Here is a 25,773-nt window from a genome sequence, read left to right as displayed (position 1 = left end):
AGGCAAGAGGATGAGATAGCTCAACCCATGAGTGTCCTGCTGACAACATGACGAGTGTTAACTGTAGGCCGCAAAAGGGAAGTAACAGAAAAAAAAGGCAGAAGAGAATGAAAAATAGAAGTATGTGGTAAGGATTCAAAGTAAAGAAGACAAAGAAATGGACAGGTATGAAGTGGGGGACAATTTAATAGTACTTTTGAGTGTATAAGCACATGACATAAGAACATTTAGTCTTGTTATCAAAGAGAAGTTTTGTGACATTATATTCAAGAATTGATTTTTCAATGGAAAATTTTCTTAGACAATATGAAAAAGAAAAACTGTAACCCATGGAAATTTTAAGAGATAAAAGCATTTAACAGGGAAATAAAAAGAACATTCATGTGAAATTTTGAACAGAGGTGGAAAGAGACTTTGAAAGGACATTTAAAAAATTATATAAATAAGTACTGGACATTGCAAAATGTTGACTATAAAAATGGGTTTATGGACTGATGGATGGGAATGTAATACTGTGTTAAAACAGAAATAGAAAAAAAAAAGTTATCCATATACCAAACATGATAAATATAGAAGGGAATAGGGTTGTCATAAAATACTGGGGATAACCCAAAGCATGTTTTTTTGTGGAAAAGAAGGAAATTTGATAACAAACTGTGATATAAGAAAATGTTATACTTGTGGAGAAATAGGGCATGATGCAAAATGTGAATTGAAATGTCACAAATATAACAAAATTGGACATTTATGGATGGATTGTAAAAATTAAAATAAGAGTAAGGAAAAAGAAAGAGAAGAAAATGAACAAAAATAATACATTTTTGAAGTAATAGAAATAGGAGAAAAATTAGAAATAAAGATGACAGAAGAAGACTCTAACATTAATGATGAAGAAGACATAAATTGGGAGATAGCAAAAGGAAAAAAAGAATTCTGTTGGTAAAAGACAGAAAAATAAACTTTAAAGGGACAAGTACATAAAAAAAGAAATATGGATGAAAAAGAAAAAAACACAGCTAATAGCTGGTGGTTGGTGTAATGGTTAAGAAGCTTGACTTACAGACATATAGTCCAGTGTTTGATTCTCACCTTTAAGATGGAAATTGTCTAAGCATAAAATGGCCTATTAAAGCAATTAGCCTAATAATTAGCTATGAAACCACGAATCTAAGGAAAAATAAAATTTTACAGTACTTTCTATAAATGTGAATAGTATTAATAATGTAGTAAGACATATATGAATTCTGGAGTGGTGTAATAAACGTGATGTAGCTGTAATTATATTAAAACACACAAGATTTTTAACAAATTAAGAAATATTAAAAATACACTCTGGGGAGCAAAGATAATCTGGAATTTGGGAAATGAGAAATTTTCTGGAAGCGCCATGGTCTGTGAAAATATAGTAAAAATATTAGCTATGACTTTAGAAACATGGACAGACTAACCATTGTAGATATAAAATGGAAAGATAAGTATATAGAATTATAACATTATATGCTTATACTAATTGTAAAGAAAGGGAAAACTTATTTCATCAGATTTTAAACTATAGTGACAAATATGAATGTTATAATAACAGGAGACTTTAACTGTGATTTAAGAGGCAAGCATAAATAAAAAGGAAATTATGTAAGAAAAAAATGTTAGAAGTTATAGGATGTGGTGAGTTAAAACCTTGTGACAAAAATTCATTGACTAACAAAAGGGTATGCATGGAACTGAAGTAGATTTTATAGTATCAGAGGGTTTAGTTATAGGAGAAGGGGAGGTAGTTGAAACAGTATTTTTGGATGGTCTTATAGTACAGAATATGGCTAGAGAGTAAAGAAAACAAGGAATATATAAAAATAGGCAAAGATATAAAAGGGATAAATGAGAAAGCATGGAATGAAGAAGGAAAGAGATTAGTAATACTTATGGAAATATCACATTACTATGAGAACAGTTTATAAAATTGGTCTGAATTGTGGATGATATTTAAGAAAAAATATAAACAAAAATGTTTTTAGAGTGGCAATAAGATGTGAGAAAAGTAGAGAAAGAAAAATATAAAAGAATATATAACGATACATTGGAAGATTTAGAACATAATGATAGAAAGTACTTTGACAAAGAAAAATAAGTATATGAAAGAAATCAAGAAAAAATACAATAATTGTTGTTTAAGCAAATATAATTTTACAAGGAAAAAAGAAGTATCAAGTTACTTTAGCAGATTAATAAAGGAAGATGGTAGTGTAATGAGAGAAATAAAAAACGTGAAAGGAGAAATAGAAAGAACTCAGTAAAAAAATATGATTAGCATAGTACAATGTGTACAGCAAATGTTTGAAGAAAAAAATAGTGAAAAAAACAAGGAGTTGGAAAAGGAGATTTTTTGCATGAGCTAGATAAACCCCAGGATTCATGAAGCTTGCTCCAGGTGCAGGCATAGCATCGGTGTTCTAACACCAAATATGGCCGCCGAGCAATTCAGGTAGGAGCTGTTTCCACGTGCACTACCTGCATAAGCTACACCAGCACAACTCCTGAGCCATGTATGCTAATTACCCCATGTGCAGCAGTGTAGCATGCAAATGAAGGTATGTAGTGATTCGGGAAGTGGTGCAGGCATAGTGTAAGCATGCAGAAATGTAAACCATAGAAAACGGTTTACATTTTTGCAAACATAAAATCGGAGCCATGGAAGCCAACCAAACACATGTATTATAATGTTAATATATGCCAATGGCTAAATATATATAGACACTGGCATAATAAAACATGTACAAAATATAAAATTAACATTTAATATATATAGTCTCACTATCGCAACATGGAAGCGCAGGGCAGCGGTGCGCAAAGGGGATCAAAAGGAATATTTAAAAATATGGAATAAAACCGCAATAAAACACATATCATGATTTCCCCATAATAGTCAATGGCAGGCAGGCCACACCATACTCATGGCGCAAGGGTTGCTAAGGGGCAGTGACAGTGTTATACGCAGTAGCTAGGAATTAGTAGGCAATGCCATGCACATGAGAGGAGTAATAGTGAATTGCAGACTCCCCGCTGGTGTAAGGATGAACCTCACAGTGTAGCATTATAACACTGAGGTGAGCCCTTGAGATAAAGATGACATCAAGAGAGGGATATGTCGCCATTGCTGCAAGCATATTGGAGCATTGTTAAACCTGTCTGCCCCTAGCTAGGCAAGCTGCAGGATAGGAATGTTTTGAATCACTCATAGCTATGCTTAGCTGAGAGTACACAAGGTAACTGAGTATGCATGTGAACGGAGATGAAAACACTCATAAACCCGGTAAATGGGTATGTGCCTCGCGCACTGCAGCCGAAACAGGAAGGATATAGGAAAGAAATAAGGAAATGCTGCAGCAGTGAAATTTGAGTACAAATGACTACTTAACACCTAGGAGCCTACAGTGGGCCATTGACAACAGCTAACAAGGCTGCAAGCAGCTACCTGCAGAACAGGAAAGAGGAGAGGCTATACTGCAAAGAAAACAGCAAAGTGTCAAAGCAGAACCAAGGTGATATGCAGTATATCAGCTACAAGGCACATTTCGCCATGACTGGGTAGGGAAAGTGCAGAACAAGAAAGACGGCAGGTGGATGCATGCCTGATAATGGGAGGGGATCCAGGTCTAAAAGTGAATTAAAGGGCAACAGATTAATCAAGGCAGGCAAGTAGATCTCCACAGCAAAAGGCCCCACACTTGCAATACTAATTGCAAAACCCATAATTAACACATGCAGCAGCTGGAATAGTTCATACACACCCACTTGCATCAGCAGCATCCATAGCTCAATACTATAAAGTGTGAAAGCACCTCACACACACTTGTGTATTCCTGTACACTCTGCACCAGTGGTGTATACAGATGAGGAACTTTTATTATGTACATGTTAGGGGCTGCCATAGCTTTGATCCACCAGCATGTGTTGGAGACTGAAGGTGGTGTGGAGGATGATGCACACGACCACCGCAGGCACCAGAGGAGGAGGAGAGTGTTCAGACCCAGGCTAACATCCCAGGAGCTACATGATCTGGATATAGTAGAGCGTTACAAGGTGGACATGGACACCTTACAGCAATTTGTGGAGCTGTGCCTGCCACACCTCAGAGCCAGAACAAACAGAGGGGAACCCATCCCAGTTGATGCAAAGGTATGTGTAAGCCTGCGAATACTAACTACAGGTACCTTTCAAAGACCAACTGGGGATATCATGGGTATCTCACAGGCATCAGCATCCAGGGTACTACACCAGTTCCTGGATGCCATGTTACCACATGCCAATGAGCACATATACTTCCCCAAACGCAGGAGGTGTTGGCCAGCAATATGCATCTCTTCCACTGTGTTGCAGAATACCCGGAGGTACTGGGTGCAATAGACTGCATGCATATACACATCAAGTCACCACCCGGTGAGCAAGGAAGGAGCTATATAAACCGCAAGGGATACCCCTCTATCAACTGCCAGGTTATGTGCAATGACCAGGGCATTATCATGGATGTGCGTGCTGGCAGCCCTGGAAGCTATCACAACTCCCACATCTGGCATGCCTCACAGCTGTATCTGTTATTTGCCATGGGGGACATCCCAAATGGCCACCTGGTGGAGGATGTCAGCTATGCACTGGAACCGTGGATGATGACTCCCATCAGAAAAGCACACACACCCATGCAGTAATGCCATAATGAGGCACACGCACAAACCAGAATCATCACAGAGTGTGTATTTGGGATGCTGAAATCACGGTTCCGTTGCTTGGACATATCTGGTGGAGCCTTGCAGTACTCTCCAGGCACGTGTGTCCACATCTTCATAGTGTGTGCCATGCTACACAATATGATCCTGCGGAAACAGCTGCAGCAGGGACAGAATGGTGAAGGCCCTCACAGCCCACCACCATTGCCAAGGGTCCCACAGGTGCAGAGGTACTCAGACCATGAACACCCTGAGCCAGCTCCAGTAGGCAGACAGAGGTGTGCCCAGTATGCCCATGCCTTGGCAAAGAGGGAACATATAGCACACACACTGACAGTGTAGGCACCTAGGGACTGACACCTTTCTCCACCTGCACACACAATAAAAATGGATGGCACACACACAAGACTACCTGTAAATGTCATGTATAGGCAGTCTACTGTGTGCATCCAACATATGCAGCCCTCAACTATTGCACACACAACAGCCATTGGCACAGGGTAAGTCAACACCTGAACAGTAAATTAAGCTATCAGCATATGCAGATACTGTATGTATAGATTCATAGGTAGGTACTTGGCCAACTGCCAGAGGCCATTCATAAGGTCAGCCAAAATGTTTCAGCTTTTGCCACCCCATTGATTCATTAACCATCCCTCTGTGGAGCAGAGCCAATGGCGGGATCCCTGGGGTGCATCTACTGTTCCCCATCCACCCTTCAAGGTTTCTCTTGCAGAGTGTTAGTGAGGTGCTCTGTGTAATGTAGTTAGGGATGTTGTTCCAAAGTATGGGAAGTGTCTATGACAGGAAGCTCTCCCTCCAGCATCTCCCGGTTATTGTTGTTGCAAGGTCAGCTCACTATAGTGTGTGGCTCACTGTGACATGGATTCCCAAAAGTGGAGCATATCCATCAAGCCTGAGTTCAACATGGCTGTGTTGGTCAGTGGAGATCATCTCTGGGTAAACCAGATGCCACTGAGTAAAGCAGGAGTTTATTCAGTCCAGCTGCATAGGCCATATGTTGGAGGCCAGTATTCCCCTTGGTGAGGTACATTCGTGGACCCCCCAGCTTTTGGACATGTCCTCTGAGGTACATCCCACATGGGTTATTATACCCTATGATGGGAGTGATGAGTGATGAGTAAAGGGGCACTGTAACCTCAGTATGTCTTCCTTTTGTAGTCAGATGGCCTACATTGAAGGATGTCCTAACTACTGTGGAGATATGATTGTCACAGGGGAGATCACTATCTACCTTAGTCCCCAGAAACCCCATTACCTCATCTGTATTAAAGTAGCTGCCACTCATGTGTTAATATGTCGGTGCCTATTCCACAATGGAATGACCATGCAGTTAGTGGCACTTGGCTGGAGGCCATGTCATTGGCACCCTATGATGTTCTCTGTGAGGCCCCCCTGAGGGATGTCCGTGTCAGCTGGACTATCAATCATGGCTCCCAGTTTGCAGTCATTGCCAAACATGGTCTGCCGTAGTCCAGCTGTGTTTGCCTGTACATCTGAGATGTATATGCCAAACAGTAGGGCTCCCAGGACTGAGTCCTGTGGAACACCAGTCATGACTGTTCAAGAGTTGGACCTGGAGACCTCTAGTCGTACCATGTGGGTTCTGTGTGTAAGCCTGTTGGCAACCCAACCTGTGATGTATGGGTGAATGTACAGCCTGATGTGTGTATCAATAATACCTGAGTGGGACATGGTTTCAAAAGCCTTGGTGAGGTCCAGGTAGTATGTGGGAACCACCTCCCCTATCATCTAACATCTTGGTGACTGTATGTAAGACGTCAAACAGGTTCAGTAGGCATGAACTGCACTCAACCAAGCTGCCTTGGTTGGGTCACGTGTTTGAAGGTTACCAATGTCAATGTTAATGAGTGCCATGAGGATTAGAACCATATCGTTGCAGACCAGGCTAATCAGGCTTATGGGGTGGTAGTTACCATGGTCAGTTGTGATTTCTCCATGATGGAGTGGAATAATCGTTGCCACTCGCCATTGTATGGGCATGTAGCCTGTGGAGAGGCTGAGCTAGGAATGCTTAATTAGCTGGGAGCAGGTTGTCTTGTACAGTTTGCAAGATGCAGTCTGGGTCAACATCTTCCTCCTTTGATGCTGTGTTCTGCTGTTAGAGAGGGCCATTTCCACCTGTGTGTCTCTGATGGTTGGGATACTGTACCTTTCGGGTAGTGTCATGGGTTCTTTAGGGGGTGAAGTATGCACTGAATGTATCTGCAAGGATGTTGGCGATATCGGTAGGGTCAGCATATTTTGTGCCATATTTCACTGGCACAGTGCAAATCTGTGTGTCACCACGTAGATCCTTGACATAGCCAAAGAAGGCTTTGTGGTTATCTTTTGAATCCTTGCATATTCTCCTGCTGATGTTAGGCTTGAATGATGTCATGAGGGACCTACGTATCATACTAATAATGGTCATGGATATCTGCCCTTCGTGGGATTTGTTGTGTGTCTGGAAAACTGTCCTACATCTGTAGTATAGCCTGTTTATTGCAGAGGTCCACCAGACCTGTGTCCTTGTCTAGGAGGAGTGATTCTTGGTTTACCAGCGATGGCACGATCCATACATCTGTGTAGGTGCTTACAGACTGCATTTGTAAATCTGTCTGTATCTTGAACAGTGTTTCCCCTTAGCGTGGGGGCTGTGAAACCCCCCACCTCTGTCACTAGTAGTGTAAATGTAGCTGTAGGAAAGGTATACACTGTGGTATCCATGAGTGGGGGAGATGCTAGGGCGTGGAAACAGTTCATGGTCAGATCTAACCAGTGACCGGTTAACCTCCACTGTGGTGCACCTGTTGTCCATGTTGGTGATGACAACATCTAGTAGTTTCCACCCCACGTTAGGGAGGTTACCACCTGATACAGGGCATATGAGGTGATACATTCCAGGAAGCGCTAGTCCTGGAAGTGAATACCAGAGTACGTTTCCCAGTTAATGGTATGGTAGTTGACATCAACCAATGCCAGGGTGTGTGTTAGGACTGTCTTGTTCTCCACTGTCTCCAGGAAGGTGGAGTGGAGTTCCTAGGTCATGAAGGGTGATCCGTAGCAGGCCACATTCACAATTGCAATTGTGGCTGATGTTAACAGCACATGGATGATCACAGAGGTATCATGCTGCCCCACTAACCTGGAGGTGTAGGTATCCCTAATGAATATGGATACAGCCCCTCCATGTCTGTCAGTCCATGTTCTGTGGCTGAAATGTGTGGTATGGGCTGTAGTCTGGTAGTGCTGGTGTGCTCTCAGGAACCTTAAGACAGGTTTTAGTTAATGCACAGATGTTGATGTTGTCCATCCTGAGGAGTGCTGTGAGTGCATGCATGTTGTGATCACAACCCCTGGTGTTAAGTAGCATAAACCTCATTGAATCTGCTATTGTGCTGTTTATGGAGCTGGTATTCACCTTTGAGACTCTCCTAAATAAGGCACCATGGGGGCACCAATAGCCTTGCCCAGTATTGCAAAACGTTAGGCTGACACATAGGCCTGTATGGTATCATTGCATGCATGTTCCCCATCTGTGCTTGTTTTTCATCTCCCCTGTAGGTGACCTAGTGGTAAGCAATAGAAAGCCTTAAACTTATACAAGTCTTCTAGCTTCCAGGATAGGCTTTTGGAGTGACTAAGTATCAGTGTTCTGTATGTTCTTGCTGTACTCAACTGTTTCCTGATTGCATGGTGAGTTCACGCTGTATATTGTGATCTGAAGGTCTGTTTATTCAGATATTATGGCTGTGATGGCCTGCACGTTAGAGGTTCACAGATAGCTTACTATCTATCTTCCCAAGGGCAATTAGAAGCATAGCAACAGTGTGTTGGCCTTCCCTGCACCATTGATGAAGTAACTGAGCCTCTGTCAAGCATAGCCAATGAAGCAATTCCAGGCAAAGTTGCTGGAAGCTGTTGATGTCTGCGGTTGTGGAGGGTGATAGGGGCACTTAGTGCTCTAAAGAGGGCACATTGATGTGGCAATTCAACACCTTTCAATTCCCCCAACAGATCTTGCAGCTATCAAACTGGACAGCCCCCCCACCCCCTAGCTTTATGGTTCTGGGACACATGATCCCAGGGGTGTATAGTCTGTTGCCCATTCACACAACAAGGTTTCCCCTGAAGTGTGTCAGTGAGGAGCTATTCCTAATGTAGATAGGAATGTAATGTATTGTCTCACAGTACATTTGTTATATGTTGTTATGTCAAGAGTATGTGAAGCTCAGTGAGTTTGGGGGCTCCTGCCCTTTGCTTAGCCTTGCTTACACATAGAAATCATCTAAATAGGAAATAGTCGGAAGCAATGTTAATGTCAAAAGTGTAATGTTACAGCATCCGCATAGTATCTGTGCATTGAGGTTACAATCCTGATAAAGGCAGGGATGTTTATCATGTGCAAATGTATACCTTAACCACAGCTTGCATATATATGTAGTAATTGTCTGTATAATAAACATTCAAATCACCCATATAAACCCATGTGTGCAGGAGAGTACAGTCAACAGAGAATGTAATGTCATGTCAGCACATAGTGAGATGTTACGTCACTGACAGGTATATATCCGGAGTAGTTAGCGGATGTGGCCGTGTTTGCGTGCACAGGTTATACATTACAATGTTTGTTTAACTGTGTTTAACCACTGCTATAATGTCAAACAAGCACTTTTAAACATGCTTACAACTGCTTAAATGAGCCTTATTCTGCAGTAAAAAGCATTTGTAAATCATCGCAGGTGTCGAACCCTAGACCATGCACACTATAGTCATGGGATGTACCACTAAGCCATCCAAGGTGTACACATGTTTTATGGTCCTGAGACTACACCTTATACCATATGCATTCCACTGTAATGATCACAAATGGGACAGTGGCTTTGTGTACATATGTACAGTACATTGTAATGTACTGTAGTTTGTGAACCAACACATTCCAGTCTACAGATGTATTACTGTTAGAAACTAATACAAAATATGTATATATATATGTATATATATATATATATATATATATATATATATATATATATATATATATATATATATATATATATATATATATATATATATATATATATATATATATGTATATATATATATATATATATATATATATATATATATACATTATACAGTTACATCAATAGCCATATATATAAGCATCTATGAACACACTTCGTGACACAGAAGCACTCCAAAGGAATTAGAGTGTACACAAAACACATGCAGTTCTGGTATTATAACAATTAATATTAACCTAATTCACAATAGAAGGGGTGTTTTTTGTGTATGTGAAGATTGGGGTGGGGGAGGAATGATGGGTAATGCAATCATGCATCAAGGAGGGCCTGGGTTGGATGTCCAATAAGTGAACTGGAGGGGCATACATGGAGTATGGGGACAATATAAAAAGGACACAAAGCAAGAACCTTAATCATTCATAATACACCCTGTCATGTCACATTGCAAAACCTACTTTCACAAACATATGAACATTAACATGTATCAGACATATGTACACCAACTGATTGTCACATTTGTTTTCAGTAGTGAGGAATGTCTGTAGTACAATGTATATTCTAAACACCATAGCATTTGTGCATATTTCAGATGCCTTAGTGGTAAGGTCAGTGACTGTGGTGTTTACTGTCCCAGGTTCAAGGGCTGGTAGGTTATTTTGAGGGCCAGAGTAAGGCTTTTAGATGCAGATGGATTAAAGCACTCTTAAGCAGTTGTAAGCGGGTTTCCATGTGTTTGTGCAATGGTAAGTAGCGCTGCAACATGGTAAAGGGAGAAGTGCTTTACACGTTTGACCTTTGTTTAACGTCACGCAGACCACGGGCAAACCTCCTCACAACTGCGTAAATGTGCATTATTCACACTTTCCCGACCAGTGCCTACTCTGAGAGGTAAAATAGTAACACCTTCCAGGAGTAGAACCAGCAACCTTGTACTCCATTCTCAGAGTTCCTTTACACTAAGCTACCTGGGATGTACCTACCCCAGTTGTGTGTGCAGACAGGTTAAAACAGAAAAGGGAGGAATGTGTAGAAATAGGACAACCTGCCATCTTATATATATATATATAGAGAGAGAGAGAGATACATAGACATGTTGATATATATACAGGTCTACATATATATATGTAGATATATAGATAGGTTAAAGACATCCACACATCTATGGAGGTACAGATAAATGTATGCAATAATGTATATATCTATATACATATACACACACACACACACACATATATATATATATATATATTTATATATATATATATATATATATATATATGTCTTTACATATATATATATATACATATATATATATATATATATATATGTATATATATATATATATATATATATATATATATATATATATATATATATATATATATACACACACATACATACATGTCTGTAGACAGCATCCGAAGTGGTCATATCTAAGTATAACATGGACCATTGCAATCACAGATTCCGCGCCCCCCCCCAAACAATATGAACATAACATATGTAGAGTATATGCCAATACACTATTACAAATATGTTCTATGAACACAGTCACCAACACAACTGCACTGACTGCAAATATCCATAACAGAATTACACAGACAGCTTTCATTCTGCAAATCTTTATTACATTCCGATGTATTGACAAAAAGATTCAAGGACTAACAGTACCTGCATGCTATACAGGAAGTATTTAATAGTGCCTTAATGAATCAGCCTGCAATTACCATAGTATTAGTCCACTAAGGGATAGGTGTTCACATAGGAAAAGAACACCCACACACATATAGACGTTGTATAAAAGGGGTTCCTACACACCTGCATGTGCTATGTACACCCACCAACATCTACCCCACAACCGAAATAATTACATCAATACATACTGTCATACCATAACCAATAATGCAACTACTGTACAACATCTGCTAAAACCTTAACATACCTGGACACAGACATACTAACATAGCCCTATGTGAAATCGTTGCCGTTATACAATTGAACAGCTGCTGATATAACCGGGTTTGTATGAACTAATCCCGTTTCAGATGGTTGAAAGGTTCGTACACCAGGAAGTTTTACTGAGTACTGATTATTAGCACAGTATGATACACAGTAACACCAAACTAAATATGTCTGGTAAGCACACTGTAAACCTCCTAATATTATATGTATAACTATGCAGCCTTGAGCTGGTCAAAAAACCTGGCCAGACTGACACATATGCAGAAGTATTAGGTACAGACAGACCCTGCACAAGTAGCAATGTTCAGAAATATAACAGCAGTACTCACATTAAGACCAACTCCTCTAGGCATTACACACAATATATTACTGTTAGTCTCCATACAGCTGTTATAAGAGATTCCATACAAAACGTCCACGCTGTCTTCCTTACAAGTAAGGCAAAGGGACAACACCAAAGTGGATTACTTAATTATACTCCACTGCAGCCATAGTATTGGCTAAGGCAGTAGCAGTGCAGCTGATGTGCATGTAATTAGCTACTTAGGAACACCAATTGACCATCGGGATAGCACATGTTACTGATCTGTAACTATAAAAAGTTGCCTTGTCATACATTCAAACTATCTGTATCTACCTGTAGGACAGTACAAAACACTGAAAGATGAACCGAAAATGAGTATTACACTAGTTAATAACACCTCCAATTACTAAGATGGTATGTATAACATGTAGTATGTCTGTGTATGTAGTATCTGTACAGTAAGAATTGCAGTGTAATCAATGCATATAGTGGAAATAACTATCTTGCAGTGATGTATTGTTGAGCAGTTGTAATGCTTGTAGTATTCTATGTGTGTACTGCTGTAGGTCACACGACACACTCCACAAACACCACAAGGGATGATATGGGCTTGGAACCCACTAATTCGCTTCCAGCCACTGCCAGTGTCAGGACTGGTCCAACAAGTATGTGCTACAACAGGGGATAGTATATGTCGATATATTGTAACAGTCGACATATGTATGGGTGTATAAATAAGACGAACATGTTAAAGGTGGGCTTACCGTGCAAATATGGTGTGCATTGTGGAATATTGTGCCAATAACTGTGTAATGTACAGTATTCTAGGCAGATCTGTATTCTATTCTACATAGCGGTTCTGTTATGTTATGCAAACAGTAGTTATATCTATTGGCAATTACAATACTCAATGACAGGATACATAGCATTAGTATTCATCTGACAGGTTAGCAGCATGATAGCAAAGATAATTGGAATAGCCAGGTAACTATCCATGCACATAACACATGTAATATCCACCTCTCTACTATCGTTTGAAAGCAATAACAGCTGTGCATGTGTACATGTTATGCAAATGTGTAGTAACCTTTGTTACAGGGCTGGGCCAGATGGCTATGTGCACACCTACATAGAGTGGATATTGAGAGTACAGACACACTGGTTGAACTACCAGGTTTGTGTAGCCCAACTTCTCATTGCCAACCTACCAGCCACCTGCACATACTGTATGTAAGGTAGTGCACAGCACTGGTAATGAAACAGTTTGCATATCATCTTTAACTCCAGTGTAACATCTGCAGTAGGAGTGTAAGATGTAGGAGACAGCTGCCCATGTGTAACAGCCACATCATAGGTGATGGCTCACACTATCTGATTATATCCTGATCATGCTGATGGTGGCATCAGAGTCTATTGATACATGACTCTGCTTGGGGAGTGGGTGTCTGTGCCCAGCAGAGCTCATGGTCCTGGTGGATATGTGAGTGACCCAAAGAAAGAAACAGACCTGTAGACACTTGCATCATCTGTAATCAACTAACAGGATGTGATGTGCTCCTCAGAGGAGGATTGCTGCTAAAGGTAGCTACAATTTTTCTGTAATAGCCAGTGTTGTCATGTCCATAACACAAATATTTACATGTGAGCATCACCGTCTAAAACATCTTCATAGGCAATACATAAACTAAATACAGTACTTGGTACTTGTAGTACTGAATGCTCATACAGGCATGTCTACTAGTCAGCTACTGGTGTTTCCTAATGTCAGCTTTGTGTATGTGGCCATCCTGGGGAATGTAATCTCTATGCCATTTACACTGCCAAACCCACCTAACACCATGCCCCACACATTGTCTGGGATGCAGCTACAGGGGTATGCTGGAAAGCAGGCCAGTCTACAGCCATGACTGGACTGGACAGTCATGAGGTGTAGGTTAACACATGCAGCTCATCAACACAACCAACACATACCCTTACCAGAACACAGTAAGGACACCCACACACACTACTGAAAATCACACACATTCACAGACGCATCTAAGTATCTGGCCAAACAAGTGACCCCCCCAAGCAGGAAGAGACAGACACCGAAATACACAAACTGTGTGACATTGTTTGCATAATTGTGCCACACCTCTGAACACATGACTGGAAACATGCCCAACAGTACTCATTTGTGAATGCAAACTCTAGCACTATGTTACACACTGACCTATACGAGGGAATACATACTGTCAGCTGCCTGTCTGCCATGATTAGCCACATACTCATACACTCAGACCACCTTTTGAACTATACACATGGCTCTGGCATATTCCATGTTGTTGTGCAGGACCTGTGATCCAGTAGCCTGGACTGCATGGAAACACATAGGAACTGTCAGGTCTTGTAGCCCATGCAGGTATGTCCCAAGGCCTGGGTAGCATTCTGCCATTGGCCAGAATGATACTGCAGTACAGGGATAAAAGGATTGTTTTCCACAATTGTCTAGTGTAGTGGTGCATGTTGCAGGGTATCCAGTATCTGTCGTATTGGGATAACATGGTTGACAGACCATGATGTTTTGCCAGACAGGGCCTGCACCTGTCACCCCTCGGAATCTGGATACAGCCTAGGGCTCATGCTTCCCCTATAGTGCCTTCATCATGCATGGTTCAGGTGAGGGTCCACTGCTGTTACAGGGACAGCCAAGCAATAAATACACAATGATACATGTCAGAAACACTATACTGACACACATATGTCAATCCCTAACATGGAGAACATATCTGTGCAGTGGCTGAGACATCTTTCAATGCTCCGGAGAGCACACCTGCATGACTATGTTATAACACATACCTCACCTTTTGCCCATTATCCTTTATTGGAACACACGGGCCGCAGGTGTGTCCATATTCCTGAAGGATATGTATACCCTCACGCTAATTGCACTTGCATAACATCAGATGCATTATGCTGAGCAACTACCTTTGTGCCACAGCGGAATTCAAAATGCACCTTCAGACAGATCACCCACCAGGCCGCGGACTTCCCAACTGTCATAATGTGCTGTAATGGGGAAGATTAGGTCTGAGATAGAACCATAATAATGGCTACTCTCAACTATTCCATTATGAACTGGAAAACTCCTCATGTACCAACACCTGTGCTCAATGCATGTTGGATTCCATCGACCCCATTGACCTGGATCACAGTAATCATACAAACAGGGCTAACAGTATGCTACACATAGTTAGTCTCCAATGCCAATGTTATGTTTCCTAAGAGCAGAGTGGTGAGTGCCATGACACCCATGCAGATGGACAATGCATGTGAAAATGCTGGATACTACACAAATGAACATTAAGCAGTCACATATGTGCAGTGATTGTGCTATTGAAACAGAACCAGGAGTCAACCCAACACAAACAAGTAGGCAAACTGGTGGTACCATGCTTTAAACTGTACCACAGAAGTTAGTAACTGTTGCAAGAGTGAACACACATGAGTGTAGGTAATCCCTGGTCAGCCTCAGTAAGATGCAGATACACCACATAAAACCATACAAAACTACTGTGAAACCAATCAGCCACATATTATGAGGCCAAGCACAGAGCATTCTATAGCTGTGTCATTAATCGTAATGGCAATGACAAGACCTGCTGTGCTGCACAGCACTATGGCATGGGAAGTACTGCACCTACAGAAATAGCACCGGTTCATCCAGATAGTGTCTTGGAGAACATAAACCCACTCCCACCTCCTCCCCACCCCAACAGTTACATGTAGTATTATATCCATGTACACTACAGGGCCCCTGTACTAACGACTATGCAGGTACAAGCTGCACTCTCTAATGCCATACATACAGCTTTCATGGGACCTGTCAACATCCCAGCGTGTATCCTACACAAATGTAAGAACATTCAGCTATCCACATACACATCATGTTCAATCATAGTTCCATGTCAGGCTGTGTACAATGAATGGTGCACAGCAACAGTTATCACACCCCACAAAGAGGGAGACACCATTGATAATGGGACATAGTGCACAACTACCCTGCTGAGTCTGGTCTGTACGGCCATGTACCGTGATCAATGTAATTGATGTACTCAGTACAGATGTAGATGACAGTAGGGTTGATTCACACTGCATATCATGACCTTGCCAGGTCGTAGGACACCATCACGCATACTGTGTTCCAGCTACACTCAGTAAACTAGGTGTATATTCCTATGTCACAGGAGTGGTTGGCAACTGGACTACTGGCAGAACCCACACTACAGAAGGTGTCTGATGAATACACGGACATCAAACCAGTGCCAGCCACAGTAATACAGGGGTCATTCCTGGTACTCCCCCTCTTTGTTATCTATACAACATAGACTAATACAGAAGGCATCAGCCTACTGATGTCTGCAAATGACTATGAACTAGGAGCAATAGTGGACTCATTGTGTGCTGCGTTCAACATACAGAAGGACCTTAGTGTGTCAGATGTGTGGTGTGTGATGTATGGCCACAATCTGACAGCTAAGTATTGCATTGCCATCCCCTATGTTACAAACCCTGTACCCATTAACTACCACCTAGGCAGTGGTCAACATAATGGCAACTGTGTGCATGAGATGCAGCTGGACAGTACTTCCCTTTGATAGTTACATCACCAAAAAAGATAGGTAGTCGTATGTGGCACCCCTAATCACGACAGGGTGCCATCCAGGAATACAGAGATAACTTCTCAGTCATACTCAACACCCATGTGACCCATAATGGATCACATATTTACTTTCAGAGTTATTGCCCATGTGTAGATGGCCTACACTGCCCTTCACAGTCCCTAGTTGCACTATGTAGCATGCAGCCTACCCTGAATAAAGCCATGTCCAACCCAGAGGTGTTGGACATGCTACACTTAACACATCGTGATCCCAAATAAACACATACATCATGGACATCCACCTTTCTAGTACAAGGATCACAATATGCCTGACAGATCTCTGTTCCATACACTTAACATACTCTTGCCATACTATGCATCCCTGTCCAGTGAAGCTGCACATCGCCCCTCTCTGTGACATGGTGTGATGACCGCATGCCAAATATATCAGTAACCATGTGTATCGGTTCTGTGGCACTGCTTGAACTGGCCACTGAAACTTACCTGTCTGTTGCCTACAGCTAGGTAACCTGTCTGCCTAGGCTCATAAATGGCCCAGGCATATAGCCTACTAGATCACTGTGACCATACATGCCATAGTTGATATCCAACCCTGCAAATACCATCAGGCTAGCTATTGTGCCATGTGTTACACATGTGCAACACAGGCAATATATGGCAAGATACTACACAGCTGTACAGTGCCATGTAGATGTATATGGCAAAACACATACATGCTTGCAAGTCTGCAGGGTCACAGGTCATGTCCGTAATGGCTATGTATGACTATATATGTGTCATTTACATAGCATTAAGGTCGATTGCATTAATGTTAACACATCCAGGAATGTGCTGATAGGTAAAGACACCACTACAGGCAAACAGACATGCCTATGTCAAGACAACATCCACATGGATTATGAGCAATGTCATCACATGACACACACATATATGGCAATAACATCACATCACCAGTAGGTGTCAAATGTGTGTTACTTATACATGTCAGTGGTGTTAGTGTCATGTAGATCTACAAAGACTTATTTGTAATCTTAATAAATGTGATACACATGTATGTTCAGCTGTACCGCTGTACTTCTCTGTGAGTTACTGTGACCTGTCTCCATTGTTATATCTTCCAGGTATGCCACGTGGCAGACTGCCACCATACAGCTGCTTGGAGGATGAGGTCCTCATCCCGTACCTCCTCCACAACTGCACAATGCTCTTCAGCCATGTGCCACAGGATGCACAGCAGTGGGAAGCCCCGTGGGAGGAACTCTGCAGGAGGGTAAATGATGTTGGCGGTCACAATCGCACCTATCAGCAGGTGCACCGACACTGCACTGACCTGATAAGACAGGCGAAACAGCGTGCTAATGCAATCGCCAGGGAACAAGGTGCAACAGGTGGGGGGGCCACTCACCCAGCCCCCACTCACAAAGACCGAGGAGCTACTGGCCAACCTGGGGACACCTGAAGACCTCCTTCCACAAGTGTTTGCTGGTATTGTGAAGGTGGGTGTCTCTCAACCACCGAGCCTGGAGTTGCCTGGTAAGTCACTACTGCACATAAAACACAACCATATAGCACATAGTTACATGTGTTACTGTACAATATGTAATGTAACATCATATGCAAGGCATGTATGCACACATGCCACATACTATAGTCTGCTACTCTATGTATGCACAAATCTGCATACTCTATAGTATAGTGTATTGTACTGGCTTATGTGCTAACATAGACATTGCACCCTGTAGCTATCACACAGGTGTGGATAATGATCTTACTGCTGTGACACTCCTGTTTATGTACCTCTGGCATTTTGCAGCGACAGCAGCCTGTGTCAGGTGAGATTGCTATTATTTAACAGGCTTGATAATGCATGGAACATATAAATTTCAAGCTATCTGCCATAACACAGGTACACATAATGTATGGTGGTCCTGGTAATGGACACTGGCCATATCTGCAATGCATCACACTGTTTACCTATGTGAAACAATTGTAGACTATATGAAACACCTACACTAAACCTTCCAAACTGTTATTGCCAGATGTGTGGACAACAGTGAATACAATGGTGGAGGTGTGTTCCACTGTAGGGACAGGTACTACATAGCAGCATTTCACATGTTGGGAATACGAACAGTACTGTACAGAGAGCATATGTGTGAACACACACTAAATGTGTTGGAACTGGAGTATGCCCGGCTCACAGGATACACCCTTGTGGTGTATACCCTTGCTATGAATGTCACACAATGTCATGTGCTATCAGACATATCCATGATATGTAGTGGGCTGACTGCAAAACTGCTCAACTATCCTGCAAAACATGTCTCACATCCCATACATACCACCCTTTTTCTGCATAACCCTGTCCTCAGTGGAGCATATGACATCTATGGGTGTATGTCATATGGGATAACACTGACATGTGAAATAAGATGGCCATCACAACCATTGGACTGAACATGTGTACACATGGCCATGGAGGATGGCCAGAGACATGAAGCAAAACACACAGTAGAAGGGATGTACATGTGTGTACACCCTGTTGTACATTGGCTCGACACAATACAACTATGGCCTTTGTGTAATTGTGATATTGCAGATGTGAAACACTAAAAATCATACAGGCCTGTGCACAGCTTGTGTAGGCATAACATGAAACCACCACATAACATGTCTTGAACATCTGGAGTGTGTCACGACATGGAAGCATTCACCTATACAGTATTCAAATACATACATGTGTTGCACAACATACACATACATCCACATCAAGCCACAGATACAGTGCATTCACCTTGCTGGTGTCAGACATCACTGTCATGCTTGCTCCTCATGTGTGTGAGGTACACAGATGGCATGTGGGGCATAGAGTACTTGTACGTTAGCCATGTGTGGGCATAGTTGCCAGGTATCAGTAATATGGTTGCAGATGTGCAGGGGTGTCATCCATATACCCTTCTGTGACCTGTGTCACACATTCCACATTAGGGTTTATTGTGCATACACGTTGGTGACGTGGGTCACATTCCACATTAAATATGTATTGTATGTGAACATAGTCATGGCTATGAACTGTGTCAGTAGCTCACACTGTATAGCAATTGTGAAGCCACATGATGCCCTGCAGTGGCAATGCACATCAGCTCAATGTGCAGTATGTCCCTGCATATTTGTAGGGTGGACAGGCAACATTGCATCGGCTGAAGGCTCATGTTAGTGTAACACGTCCCTGCATTGGGACACCATTACCGTTATGTAGATTGGAAAGGACACCATTGTGTTACACATGTGTGCAAGTCATTCAACACATCAGCAGACATGTGATTGGCAAGGTCATATGCCACACAGCAGGCCAGTGTACTGTAAACCTGTGCTGGTATGTGGCACCATTGCAAAGTAGGGACAGCCATGTCAAACATGTGTGTACAGCCACATGCACAATTTCTACACTCAGCTCAGGGGTAGGTGGAATAATGTTGAACAGACATGCACTGCTTTGGGGGAGATATGCAAGCTAGGGCTCAGGCAAACATAGTATGCAGTCGACATACCCTACTGCTCATGTCCTCACACATAGGGGCAGTGGCCAACACAAAGCATCAGTGGCAGATGTACAAAGGTCAGCGATGGTCTGTTAACATGTGGTATATGTTGCACACACCATGGCAGTGCAGTGCAATGGTGCAAAGCGCATGCATTGTGTTGCAGATATGGGGCATAGGCTACTAACACAAATGGTGCAATACAGGTATGTATGCTGACCACCACTATAATTATATAAGGTGTATGTCGTCTGCTATACCCCATGCATGCTGTTGTGTGCAACTCAGGCATGTGTAAATACCAGTATAACTGCCTAGGCTGAAACTATAATTGTCTAAGCTGAATGCCATCTGCCATATCACCTGCATGCAGCGTGTATGTCTGTGTGTATCTGTGTGTGTCTGTTTGTGTGTCTCTGTCTGTCTGTCTGTCTGTCTGTGTGTGTCTCTGTCTGTCAGTGTGTGTCCCTGTCTGTTTGTCTGCCTGTGTCTCTGTCTGTCTGTGTGCCTGTCTGTCTGTGTGTCTGTGTGTGTGTATGTCTGTCTGCGTGTGTCTGTGTGTGTGTGTCTGTCTGTGTGTGTCTTTCTGTGTGTCTGTGTGTGTCTCTGCCTGTGTATCTGTGTGTGTCTGGTATAACTTGTAATGTACAGTTCTTGTCTTCCCCTCACAGGTGTTGATGTAGGTGCGCTGCCCTCCTGCAATCCACCTGATGTTAGTGTCCCCACAGACTCTAGCAGTGATAATGATAGTATGATTGAGGCACAGGCAGGGTTGTCAGGGACTGAATCTGTGCCATGGGTTGTCATTCCACCTGTCTCCCCCACATCCTCCCACACAGTTCCCCTGCCTGCACATACCCCATCACCACCGGCCATAGAGGAAGGACAGTTGGAGGGGGGAACAGGGAAGTGTGGTGACTATGGAAGGTGTGCCTGCACACCATGATCCCAGTCAACAGACTGGTGATGTCCCACACAGGCATGTGCCCAGCGCTGGTTGTAGGAGGACCACTAGCCAACATGTCCCTGCGAGACCAAGCACATCAGCTGGAGTCACCAGACGCATGATTCAGACTGTAATGGAGGCACAGGCATGTGCTGAATGGCACAACAGAGACGGTCTGAGGCTTCAGAGGGCTGCTGTCTGCTCATTAACTGAGAACTTCTAGGCATTTGCAAATGCTCACCATCATCTTGCAGATGTTTTGGATAGATGATTGGGTGACATGGTGGGAGTCCTTGACTGTGGCATATCAATCCTTGAGCGTGGAATGTCTATGTTGGAACATATGGTGGGAGTGAGGCGTCGGGCACGTGGACGTAGGCTACCAACATCACCTGTTGAAGGTCTACGTGAACACACTACTGCACATGCCCGCTCCCATAGTGGCGGTTGCAGCAGCAGTGCTGCTGGTGCTGTGCAGGCCACACCAGGACACAGCAGGCCATGTGCACGTGGTCCTGGATGTTCCCAACAAGGACACAATTCCAGTGGACATGTGTCATCAGGCAGTACCCAATCTGGACCTCTGCCTGGTAGTGCCCGTGCAACCCCTGGCAGGCGCAGGTCACGTGGCTGTGGCCGGACACTGTGAACTGTGACACTTGCCTTGTACAGTCTGCAGCTGTCAATATTACCCCTGTGTAGGCCAGCCACATGCCTGACCTGTGTGCATGCATACACACACACTGGAAACAAATGTAGAGCACCTCAACACACACACACGCATAACATCCACACATACCCAATGATATCACAGGCCCTAACACACACACATGATGTTATCCAATGGCACAGCCTAGGCCTCTGGCAAACATTATCACCTTGTGCATATGATTATGCCTGTGCTGCATCCCTGTCATCCACACCATCGGTGCAGGGACATGTTCATATGTTCTGATGCACAGGGTGAACATACTAGGTAGACAATTGTAAATTAATATTGTTGAGTAGTGTTGACAGACAGCAGACATACCATGTATTGCAGTTTTAGAATGCATTTTGTACGTTTGACAGCATGTATCATGTGTAACAACACTAACAGCATGTTGATCTTGACGTTCTGCCTTCGTCTTTCAGGTGAAGTTGCATGTGCCAGGGGATGTTGGTGTTTGCAGGAGTCCCATATGTACATGATGACTACCCACAGTTCAGTATGACAATACCTGCATGCGCTTTGTAGCTTCCCCATCACAGTTATATTCACCCATGTTTCAATTATGCTTACTGTTCTAATGATCCAAGAGCATGATGCTGTGTAGTAAGCTACTGTGTTCAGAGCCATCACATCCATACTGGGTGACATCACAGGTATAGTTACCTGGAGTGCGGAGTGGGTAAAATAGTGGTATGCTGGATGACAAGGGTAAAGGCCAGTGGAAATAGTGGCTTCTCATCGGGAAGCAGTATTACCCACTGCCATGACAGCATGCAAACACAGACACATCCACACACTCAGGGATTCTAAACACAGTAACACACACTCTGGCACATACACAACATTGCCAGTTTTTGGATGAGAACCCCTGCCTGTGTGCATATCATCATTATAGTACTACGCAATTACAAGATGCTCCACAGAGATTACACATATACAGGTAGTTGGAATGGCCTAAGATCGAGGACATCGACAGGGATACTACAGTGCAGTGAGTGTATGTGTGCAGGGGGTCCATCAGTAGGCTACGTAACAACAGGTCACACCCCAGGGCGTACATGTTAACAGGCAGTTAGTATGCCCATCTACGGTTGATGATATCAACAGGGATGCTAGACTGCTTTGAGTGGATGGGGGGAGGGGGTATTAACATTTTACTATGGTAAAATACAGCCTCACTCCAGGAACCGGACAGCCATACACACAGACAGCCACACACACACACACACACACACACACACACACACACACACACACACACACACACACACACACGCACACACACACACACACACACACACACAAACACCGGCATTCACAAAGATATACACCTATGTCACTCACATGCAGACACTTTACATGTATGAGGTTTAACCACCTGCCTATGCCTTTCTTTCTACACTTCACTCTGTACTGGTGTCAACAACAGTGTTCAGGAGAGTGATAACATGTGGGATGTATTCCCAACCATACATGACATATATGGACACATACCCACATGTGCCAGTACTGGCAAACACCTGTACTAAAGCAGTACAGCACTATCACATCTGGTACAATGCTTATTGACTCCTTCCTTTGACAACTGTGCTGATATATGCACAATATATGCACATGGGAGGTATTACTGTTACAGGTGTTATCGGGTATGCCTTTGGTGTCACCCTTACAGCATTCTACACTGTCTGTCCTCCACTTCAATTAACAAAACCTGACCTTAGCAGGTACACAGGTTATTGTAGGACTGGATGTAACACACCAGTGAGCTGTCCTCAGTAATCATTCATCTGCAAAGAAGCCCCACCATTTAGTAGTCATGTCCAAACATCTGTCCATATCTCCTGTACAGCTTACTGTACTTAGAGCATATCACCATATACTGTTGGCAATGTTGAGGCTGCACTGCAACAGCATGTTGTACTAAGACAACAGTCATCTTCAGACATCAGGCATTGCACACACATGGAATCTACACAAACAGCAATACATGTACACATATGCGGTCTACATCAGTATGTGCACTAGCAGGTCAAGAGGATACATTCCACACCTTCCCCACGCCATGTGTGAAACATAGCCGAGCATTACACCATAATGGATGTTGTATTCATGTACTGGTAGGACACCACCACTTTGACTGAGTAGCCAAGTGTACATATATTACAACAGCACATATCAGCGTGACACACACAGCATTATTCCATGTCATGCTCCTACAAACTGTTACTTGACAGTGCCGTGGTGAAGCCAGGGCACTGTAATGGTCAACAGTGAGCACATCATATTTGCCACACACCTCATGTGTACTGGAAGAGTGCCAGCAATGTGCTCTGTTAGAGCTAGGCAGTACACTCATTCAAACATGTGTGAGTTCTGTGTCTTGTAAACATCTCACCCCAGCATGTACTGACTATTGTGGTACTAAGGCTAATGTCCAGACAGCACACAGCATGAATGGCTTGCAATTGTTGACATGGGGTATATGTAGGAGCTGTGGCCACACATGGCTGTACATGTCATGAACATATCACCTGTGACTATTCAGGAACATACAGTGCAGAGCTGGAGTTCCCTAAGTCTGTCAATACAGGCCTTGTGTAGGTCCTATGGTCCTGTTATTTGGGTATGTTTGTAGGCATTGCATTAGGTGGACATGTCTAAAGACATACATGCCACATGGGGTGTTGTATGATATGATAAGTGTCATGGGTGACCAGTAGAGAGGGGATATTACCTCTCTCAACATAGATATCGAACCTTATGTACTGTTAGCATGCTATCTGCCATGTGCATGTGTGTAATGACTGTAGCCACCTGTATGTAGAAAGGCAAATGAAAGCTATGGTAATGTAATATATATTGTATGAGTGTGGGATGTACATATCCAGGGCAGGTATGGTTAGGTCATATCCAACCATGAGGATGTTGTTTACTGGTGTACAGCAACAGCTGACCATGTTAATGCTGACAACATTCGAGTGACCCTGGTATGTGTGCAACTGAGCAGGTTACAAACAGTGGTATTATTGCATTGCATAACAAATTATGCAGCTGTGTCTGTACATGGGTACATTGCACAGTTGATGTAGGCCTAGGTACAGTCCACCAATCAAGGGATATCTGGTGGTCTACCATACTATGTCATACCACATATGGATGTGTGTTGGCAGTCTGGGAACAAGGTGGTGGATGTATATGAGTAAACAACCTAGAATGCAGCATTTGCCACTGTCACCTGTACCTGACTCATCTGTGATGCGTTATGTCAGAGAAGTGGTCTTTACATGTGAGTAACCTTTATGAATATGTGTACACCACCACCTGGTATGTTCCATACCACTGTTATGGCCCACATGTCTGGATCTGAGTTATATGGTGGTAGTGCTATCGTGCACTACAGAGCCTTCAGCCAGGTGTTCCTCACTGCACAGATGGCGGTATTCCTCATTGTAGGTTCTACATTGAGCAAATGGATTACTAAAGCCACACATCTAGCACGGTTTAGCATAAGCATCCAATGCAATTGTCATGTAGGTGTCAGGGTGTTACTTCTGTGTGTAGGACATTTGCCTTGGAATGCGGCTATATGGGTAAATGCGACCTACGTATTATCCACACACAGATGTAACACTGATGCATTTGCTCTGTGTTGAAGGCTCGTTGTTCGATCATGACAGCCCAGAATGACAGACACTGGACAACCTCATAATAACAGCAGGACATTGGCTCATTGTTTTGGTCTAGCAATTGCCACCCATACTATGACATCACTGCGCATGGCATTAATGTGCTTGGTAGCAAATGCCCCATGTAAGGTGACGGACAGTGGCAGAACTTGTGTATATGACCAATGTGAGATATACTTAGGGTAGCAG

This window comes from Protopterus annectens, chromosome 4.part0, assembly GCF_019279795.1.
Source record: "Protopterus annectens isolate FY-2018-M chromosome 4.part0, PAN1.0, whole genome shotgun sequence".
In the NCBI taxonomy this organism is placed as follows: domain Eukaryota; kingdom Metazoa; phylum Chordata; order Ceratodontiformes; family Protopteridae; genus Protopterus; species Protopterus annectens.
This window is presented reverse-complemented; position numbering follows the sequence as displayed.